The following is a 10,553-nucleotide window of genomic DNA, read 5'->3' as shown; positions in this document are numbered from 1 at the left end:
GTCTAGGCCAGATATATCACATTTAAACCCTAATAGCTCTTACATTCAATGCTTACAGACTTTATCGTCATATATATGTGTATATGTACCACCCCCTTTCAACGTGGTTTACTATTCAACGGTCCAAATTCAATGATCCAATACAATCTTACCATTCATATCTCAGATTCGAAGAGGATGCATTTGTCTTGTGAAAGATAATTGTTAGTCAGTTTGACATTTCACCAATTCGGATAACGCAAGTGTCTCTACAATTAATATATTACATGACTTTTACATTAGTCAATGTCTAAAGTTAGTCACAATACGATGATAATGAGGTTTGAAGCATACTGTGAAGAGTGGACAATAGAACCAGTCAAATCTATTGTGTAGTCTATCCTACTCATTTTCTTCCATATGTAGATTTAAATTGCATGGAAGCTTCATATGTGCACAGCAATGCACGTTTCACAATGGTTAGACCCTTTTGCATGGCCACTAGATTATGGAAGATAATACTCTCAACTTGCTAAAACAACATATTTAAATTTACAGTCAACTAATTAGCTGTATTCTCCCCGGTCAATGTAATGGTAAGTGTAACCGTGTTTTGAAGATCTATTCCCAATGTCAAAGCCTTATAACAATTACTAACATCATAGCTAGTACTATATATAAATGTGATTACTACAATTTTTTATGTAAATGATTTAAATTTAAATATTCCTGCACACTTGGAGTTATAATGAATTATTATATGTACAACTCAAATATCAAATGATGCAAATAATGCCAAAATAAATTGTTGTGGACGGTTCTAGACTACATAACACGAAGATATGCATGTGAGCTAGCGTAGCCCATATGCTCCATTATTAATAGGGAACTCTTCAAAATACACACACAAGAAATAGATATATTTTGGGTGAAATTTTGTCAATGTTATTTAATTAAATAATGATTACAGAATAGATTTATTTTTTTTGTAGAGATTTTAGTAGTAATAGTTGTTTTCAAAAATATAAGTGATTCTTATTAAAAAAATAAATATAAGTGATTATTTGTGGTAAAAATACAAGAATGAATTAATAGACAAATATAGGGTCGAGAAAATTATATTTTTTTAAGATAAAATATTTTGTTATAAATTTTACATGTATATAAATTATTAAAATAAAAAAATAAATTATTTACCACTGTAATTTCCTTATCTTTTGAAAACTTATATCTCTTATTAATTTGTTTAATTACTAAACACCACCTTTTATATTCACCACCAAATGACACACGGGCCAAGCCCATTTAGAAACATATATACGAAGATTGCTTTTTTCGCCCCCTGTGTTCCTCTTAAACCCCCCAAAAATCCCAAAATAACCTTAAATTTGGGGGGTTCAGGATGATATGGATTCTAGAATTCGAAATACATTAGATGTGGATCGTGGGATCCAAAACAAGCCAAATATAGATGGGAACATGGTTTTTGCAAGGAAAAATTGTGTGTGGATGTTGGTTTGGATCCTACCATCCGAAACAAATTAGGTTTGGATCCTGCGAACCGAAATGGTCACGAAAATTACAGGTTTGGATCCTGCGAACCGAAATGGACAAGCAAATTACAAGTTTGGATTGTAGAGTCCAAAATCATGTTTTTTGAAGGAAATTTTTACAGGTTAAAGGTCAACATTATGCAGGTTCGGAATTTGCTCTTTTGCACTAAATTAAAAGTTAAAAATATATATTGTCCTTACATACGATAACTTCAAACATAATCAAATAAATTACAACTTCAAACCCTAAAACGTAAATTACAACTTCAAACTTAAAAACAATACAAGCGAACCTATAAGAAAATTACAACTTATGACGGGTTCAACTACATTAGGTTGTGCAATGTCGGGTTCATCAATGTTCGGTTTCATTTCAAACGGAGGTTCGCCCATCCCAAACCCTACCTATAACAACAAATTACAAAATTTTAAAAAACTGCACAGTTTGGCATGTAGGATCCGAAATGGTTTCAGATTGTGTGATCCAAAGGCGACTGTGATCATAAAACCATGAAAATTGAAAAAATTAACGGTTTAAAGGGCATATTACCTTTTGTATGACTCCGATTGAGCATTGCGACCCTCTTTGAGTGAATAAACGTTGTTTTCAAGCCGCTGATACGCCAAAAAATCGCCCTAGTGTCCAAGTGGTTATGAAAGTACAACTTCTGTCACATAGGCTATATAAACTGTATTCGGATCCTACAAACCGAATGTCAACGTTTCCGGTTGGTACAATCCGAAACAATGCAAAAATTAAAAAAGCAAGGCATTTCGGATTGTACAATCCAAACCGATGTTTTCCTGGGCAAAACATCACGTACAAGCCAGCCATAGCCAGCCAATTTCTTGTTTAAACTGGTTTCGGATTCTAGAATCCAAACACATTAAAAACAAGGAATTTTGGATTGTACAGTCCAAATCCATGTTTTCCTGGGCAAAACATCACGTACAAGCCAGCCATAGCCAGTTAATTGCTTGTTTAAACTGGTTTCGGATTGTATGGTCCATAACAAACAAGTTTCGAATTCTAGAATCTAAACGCATTTAAAGGCCAAAATGATCACATTGGGGGGCCTTAGAGGAAACTATAGGGGCCAAAAAAGCAATCTTCATAGCCTGTATTATTTCTTTATATATATATATATATATATATATATATATATATATATATATATATATATATATATATATATATATATATATATATATATATATATATATATATATATATTGACAAATACACACATTCAAGGACTAAATTTTTAACCTTAGAATCTAATTCCAAAATATTTAAAACGCCCTTCTATTGAATTTTTTAAATTTTTTTCTTTTTCAGGAGCAATGGTTACTGCACAGAGCGATGTCGTAAACGACAAATGATCTATGATAAGAACATGGAAATAGAGAAATTTATGAAGAGCTTAGTTATCTCAACCTAATATACGTCTCAAAAATCTCAAATCGCCATCGCAAAAAATCCATCTTACCTTGCTAACATCTAATAATCCCTATGTTACCTTATCAAATATGTTTTATGAATGATCCCTTAATCATGCTTCATCAAATCTATTAGTTTTGCATTTTATTTTTTTTTTTATATAAGGAAGGAATACTATTATTGTTTATTTAGCAAAAAAGGTATTAGACTATATATTTTCCAATGGAACTTTAATTCAGTATTTGCGTATAGTATATTTATTTATTTAATTTTTGGTTGTATAACTAGAAAATAATTTATTTTTTTCTTTCACGTTTGGTTACTATGGTTGTGAGTCTTTTATATCTTTTTAGAATTTCTTTTTATCAGTAACTGGTGACTACAAATTCTACTTGTGATGACTGAAGGTTCGAATTCCGTCCCTTACATATATAATACAATATTCATGTCAACTGATCTAAGCTGACGAAACATTTTTTAGAACTTATTACTAGTGATAAAAGGTGTTTATGGCCTCATTCTCATTGTCTAATTAATCCACCGTTCTAAACTAATCATTATTAATTAAGGTGCCGTTTGACCTAACTTATTTCAAACTTTTTTCCTCAGACCAAACAGTTTTTTAAGAACTTCTTGATAAAAAAAAATTACTTAATTTTTATGAATAAAATACATAGATAAATATCTTTAAGGAGAATTTTCTAGCTGACTACTTTAAAAAAAAAAGGTAAATGACTTTTGTATTTATATTTTTTTTATTTATTTTTACCTTTTTGTTTATAAGCCGATGGATTAATCTGACGGAAGAGAAGATACCATTTGTTTCATTTTCTTCCAAAAACTATTTCCTCCGTCATTATTATGGTATGTTTGGTTGTGAGAAGAAATTGAGAAGAGAGAAAGAGGTAAGAGAGAAATATGATTGATTTGAAGTGTTGATTTGTTTAAAAGAAAGACGAGAGAAATAGAAGGGAGAGAAATGTGTTTAATTTATAAAAAGACAAAAATATTCTTATAGTTGAAAATTAATTTATTTTATTTGTATAAAACTTCTTTGAAGAATATTAATACACACCCTCCAAAAAAAATATTAATACAAAATTATATTTTTTTGGAAGCAAGTGCATTTCATTTAATTATAATAATAGTTTTAATACAAGGTGAACAATAATAAAAAATTTGGGGACTAGCATTAAAAAGAGTTGCCAGCGCAAAATCATGAGCTATTCGGTTGACTTGTCTCCTAACATAACTGACCTTACAGTTTTGACTCATATTTAATAATCTACGACACGACTCAATAATAACACCAAGCTCGGTGTTATTTCTATACTTCTTATTTATAGCTTGTACCACTTGGAGGCAATCGGTTTCAATTTGAACATTTGACATATTATCATATTGTAACCATTGAAGTGCTTCCAGAACACCCAGTGCTTCCGCCTCTGCTATCTCCGGTTTTTTTGGCATTCTATATTGTTTATTAATTATACTATACAATTACTGAAAAATTAATTATACTATACAGTTTTCTTTTTTAAGTAAAGCGTGCATTCGCAAGGGTCCATTAAATTTTATTCGATATTTAAGTTTGTCGTTATATTAAGGTTGAAAATTTATTTAGAATTAAATATTTAAAAAATTGTTATATAATATTGTTAAAATATAAGGGGAATTCTTGTGTTTTTTCTTGTAAACTTATTTATTCAATTTTGTATATTTCAGTGACAAATAATGTCCCGTGTATATTTTTAATCAAAAATTAAAAAATTTATTATGAATATTTTGGGAATTTAGTAAGTTTGATACTAATTAACTTTATTATATTATTATTAATATTTTTTTCTTTCTATTTTTATGTATGGATTGTTATGTTTTGTTCCTATTTATGATTTATTTTGATCTAAACCTGCTTCATCTAGCAACAGGCATGATGGACAATCAACAAGCACTTATATGCCATTCGCGTGATTTGCACGAAATTTTTAGTCGTACCATTTAGCATTATTGATTACGAAATAGGCTTTATACGTTCCCATTAACACAAAACATAATTAATTAATTAATTGATTTAAATATCTTTATTAAAGAATATAACACTAATAATTTTCTTTTAAAATAATATTTATGTATTTTGTTTTAAGTATTATTTGAGTAATTTGATTTAAAGAAATTTGGTTTAAAATTCTATGATGAAATTTGGTTTAATTAATTCAAATATCTTTATTGAAGATTTTTTTTTTAATGACTGGTTAGAGAAGATTCAATTGAATGCCACATAAACAACCTCTCTAATTGAAGTTTTTTTTTTTCAATAGGTTAGATAAGATTCAATTGAATATGCCACCTAAGAAATTCTATCGAGAATTCCCGAAAACTCCGTGGAAATTTCATAATGTATATAATAGAGATTTGAAAAATATTCCTCAGATTCTCTATAAAATATTACTTCTATTATTAGATATATATATATATATATATATATATATATATATATATATATATATATATATATATATATATATATATATATATATATATATATATATATAGGGGGCTGCTAATTTAGACCCAGTTGGGTCTAAATTAGCAAGGTGCACCTTTTGAGTTGGACAAAAATACCCATTTTTTAATTTTTTGGAAGAATAGAGCAATAGGGGCATTTCTGTAATTTTACGCAACAGTACACGCACCCCCCACTTCTTTTTCCCCCCCCAGGACACGTGGCAGCGTGTTAGTGGCCAAAAGCAGCGCGCGTGCATCACACGCACCGACAGACGCGCGTGGTAGTTGCTTGATGACGCGGAGAGAGAAATTTCTGAAAAAGGCAGGCCACGTGTCATGATCTGACTGGCTGCGTTAATTTGTTTTCATTTTATACTTTAAACTCGATTATTTCGTCGTAAATTAATTTTTTATTTTTTAATTTTTATACCAAAATTCATAATTTTTTTTTCTCTACAAATAGAGACTTGGTTTGTTTGATTTGGACACCGAAAAAAAAACGCAATTTTTCACTACTTTAAACTCGATTATTTCGTCGTAAATTAATTTTTTATTTTTTATTTTTTATACCAAAATTCATAATTTTTTTTTCTCTACAAATAGAGACTTGGTTCGTTTGATTTGGACACAGAAAAAAAAAAACCCAATTTTTCACTACCTTAATCTCATCAAATAACTAATAATCAACTTACTGAAACCATTTTACCAGGAAAATGGTTTCAGATTACAACTCTCTGAAACCATTCTACCAGATAAATGGTTTCAGAAGCAAACACAATTAATAAATTACTCACTGAAACCATTCTACCAGTAAAATGGTTTCAGAATACAACTATGTGCAACCATTCTACAAGCTAAATGGTTTCAGAAGCAAATAACTAATAATCAACTTACTGAAACCATTTTACCAGGAAAATGGTTTCAGATTACAACTCTCTGAAACCATTCTACCAGATAAATGGTTTCAGAAGCAAACACAATTAATAAATTACTCACTGAAACCATTCTACCAGTAAAATGGTTTCAGAATACAACTATGTGCAACCATTCTACAAGCTAAATGGTTTCAGAAGCAAATAACTAATAATCAACTTACTGAAACCATTCTACCAGCAAAATGGTTTCAGATTACAACTCTCTGAAACCATTGTACCAGATAAATGGTTTCAGAAGCAAACACAATTAATAAATTACTCGCTGAAACCATTCTACCAGTAAAATGGTTTCAGAATACAACTATGTGCAACCATTCTACAAGCTAAATGGTTTCAGAAGCAAATAACTAATAATCAACTTACTGAAACCATTCTACCAGCAAAATGGTTTCAGATTACAACTCTCTGAAACCATTCTACCAGATAAATGGTTTCAGAAGCAAACACAATTAATAAATTACTCACTGAAACCATTCTACCAGTAAAATGGTTTCAGAATACAACTATGTGCAACCATTCTACAAGCTAAATGGTTTCAGAAGCAAATAACTAGTAATCAACTTACTGAAACCATTCTACCAGCAAAATGGTTTCAGATTACAACTCTCTGAAACCATTCTACCATATAAATGGTTTCAGAAGGATTTCGGTGTCCAAATCAAACGAACCAAGTCTCTATTTGTAGGAAAAAAAAAATTATGAATTTTGGTATAAAAAATAAAAAATAAAAAATTAATTTACGACGAAATAATCGAGTTTAAAGTAGTGAAAAATTGCGTTTTTTTTTCGGTGTCCAAATCAAACGAACCAAGTCTCTATTTGTAGAGAAAAAAAAATTATGAATTTTGGTATAAAAAATAAAAAATAAAAAATTAATTTACGACGAAATAATCGAGTTTAAAGTAGTGAAAAATTGCGTTTTTTTTTCGGTGTCCAAATCAAACGAACCAAGTCTCTATTTGTAGAGAAAAAAAAATTATGAATTTTGGTATAAAAAATAAAAAATAAAAAATTAATTTACGACGAAATAATCGAGTTTAAAGTATAAAATGAAAAAAATCACGCAGACCCATTCATATGCTGACACGTGGCTGCCTTTTTCAAAAGCAAAATTTTCTCTCTCCAGCATATAATCTAGTGTGGCGCAGACAAGATGATCTGATAGATCAGGATGATCTGGGCTGTCTGATTGATCAGACAGTCTTAATGAGATCACATCTTGGCTGTCTGATGGAAATCAACGGTCTGTAACCATGGTCCTTCCTTACGCGCGCGACACTGGATCCACGTCTATTAATTGTTTAAGAAGGTGGGGCGCGTGGTGTTATTTTTTTTTTTATGTAAAATTACAGAAATGCCCCTGTTGCTCTATTCTTTCAAAAATTAAAAGAATGGGTATTTTGGTCCAACTCAAAAGGTGCACCTTGCTAACTTAGACCTAACTAGGGTCTAAGTTAGAAAACCCCATATATATATATATATATATATATATATATATATATATATATATATATATATATATATATATATATATATATATATATATATATATTTGAATATTTTTTAACATAATCTTTTTACAATATTTTCTTTATGAATATGGCAAGATGTTTGTCAAAAATATATATAATATGGTAAGACAATTAAGTAGGCACTAGGCAAGACAAAACAACACAAGTAGAATTCTTGTTTTGGAAGAGACCTCGTCATTCTGAAAAAGAAATAATAAGTTCGTCAAATATGACCTCAAAGGTTGAACAAAGAGTTGGTAGTGGTGAATTGAAATTGACTTATAGTTTGAATGAGAGTACACATGATTTAAGTGTTTGTTTTGCATGTAAAAGTAACATACATGGTAAAACCATATACATGTACAGGTACGAGCTACTTATTGATTTCTATTTGGTTAGAACTATTATATTCTTTGAGCGATTTATTTGTTGATTGCAATTGTTATTTGTTCCTTCTCTTTATTCTTATTTGAATTCGCAACATCCTATAATTTTATTTTCTTCAATTCCATCTAGGCACCTTTTAATTTAATTATTATGACCTCTTTTTTTTTTTTGTTAAATTAATTATTATGAACTTTATTACCCAATTCTAGTCGATGTTTTTTAATTTAGTGATTACATTATCTAATGAATGTACAGTAAAAGTTCAATTCTTATTCTACACTGGTGTGAGTTCAATTTACTTTATTTTATTTACGAAGGTGAGTGAATATTATGTTGTTGATGACTTGATGTGAAAAGAAATAACCAACACATGACCTAATAATTTAGTTAAAATTTGATGCCTAAGTTTTGAATTTTTTGTGCTTCATTTGATAAAAGTATAATATTTTCAAATAATTAGAGGTTCAATTGCTAAAAATATAATGTAAAATAATTAGAGCTCAACTATTATTTCTTTATATATATATTGACAAATACACACATTCAAGGACTAAATTTGTAACCTTAAAATCTAATTCCAAAATATTTAAAACGCCCTTCTATTGAAATTTTTTAATTTTTTTTTTCTTTTTCAGGAGCAATGGTTACTGCACAGAGCGATGTCGTAAACGACAAATTATCTATGATGAGAACATGGAAATAGAGAAATCTGTGAAGAGCTTTGTTATCTCAACCTAATATACGTCTCAAAAATCTCAAATCGCCACCGCAAAAAATCCATCTTACCTTGCTAACATCTAATAATCCCTATGTTACCTTATCAAATATGTTTTATGAATGATCCCTTAATCATGTTTCATCAACTCTATTAGTTTTGCATTTTATTTTCTTTTTTTATATAAGGAAGGAATACTATTATTGTTTATTTAGCAAAAAAGATATTAGACTATATATTTCAGTATTTGCGTATAGTATATTTATTTATTTAATTTTTGGTTGTATAACTAGAAAATAATTTTTTTTTCTTTCACGTTTGGTTAGTATGGTTGTGAGTCTTTTATATCGTTTTAGAATTTTTTTTATCAATAACTGGTGACTATAAATTCAACTTGTGATGACTGAAGGTTCGAATTCCGTCCCCTACATATATAATACAATATTCCTGTCAACTGATCTAAGCTCACAATATATTTTTTAGAACTTATTACTAGTGATAAAAGGTGTTTAGGCCTCATTCTCATTGTCTCATTAATCCACCGTTCTAAACTAATCATTATTAATTAAGGTGTCGTTTGACCTAACTTATTTCAAACTTGTTTCCTCAGACCAAACAGTTTTTTTAGAAGTTCTTGATAAAAACAGTTACTTAATTTTTAAGAATAAAATACATAGGTAAATATCTTTAAGGTGAATTTTCTAGCTGACTACTTTAATAAAAAAAAAAGGTAAACGACTTTTGTATTTATAATTTGTTTTTATTTATTTTTACCTTTTTGTTTATAAGCCAATGGATTAATCTGACGGAAGAGAAGATACCATTTGTTTCATTTCCTTCCAAAAACTATTTCCTCCCTCATTATTATGGTATGTTTGGTTGTGAGAAGAAATTGAGAAGAGAGAAATATGATAGATTTGAAGAAATAGAAGGGAGAAAAATGTGTTTAATTTATAAAAAGACAAAAATATTCTTATAGTAAAAAATTAATTTATTTTATTTGTATAAAACTTCTTTGAAGAATATTAATACACACCCTCCAAAAAAAATATTAATACAAAATTATATTTTTTTTTTGAAGCAAGTGCATTTCATTTAATTATAATAATAGTTTTAATACAAGGTGAACAATAATAAAAAATTTGGGGACTAGCATTAAAACGAGTTGCCAGCGCAAAATCATGAGCTATTCGGTTGACTTGTCTCCTAACATAACTGACCTTACAGTTTTGACTCATATTTAATAATCTATGACACGACTCAATAATAACACCAAGCTCGGTGTTATTTCTATACTTCTTATTTAAAGCTTGTACCACTTGGAGGCAATCGGTTTCAATTTGAACATTTGACATATTAGCATATTGTAACCATTGAAGTGCTTCCAGAACACCCAGTGCTTCCGCCTCTGCTACCTCTGGTTTTTTTGGCATTCTATATTGTTTATTAATTATACTATACAATTACTGAAAAATTAATTATACTATACAGTTTTCTTTTTTAAGTAAAGCGTGCATTCGCACGGGT

The sequence above is a fragment of the Trifolium pratense genome, linkage group LG7 (assembly GCF_020283565.1).
Source record: "Trifolium pratense cultivar HEN17-A07 linkage group LG7, ARS_RC_1.1, whole genome shotgun sequence".
In the NCBI taxonomy this organism is placed as follows: domain Eukaryota; kingdom Viridiplantae; phylum Streptophyta; class Magnoliopsida; order Fabales; family Fabaceae; genus Trifolium; species Trifolium pratense.
The sequence above is the reverse complement of the archived record's forward strand: the minus strand, read 5'-3'. Positions refer to the sequence as shown.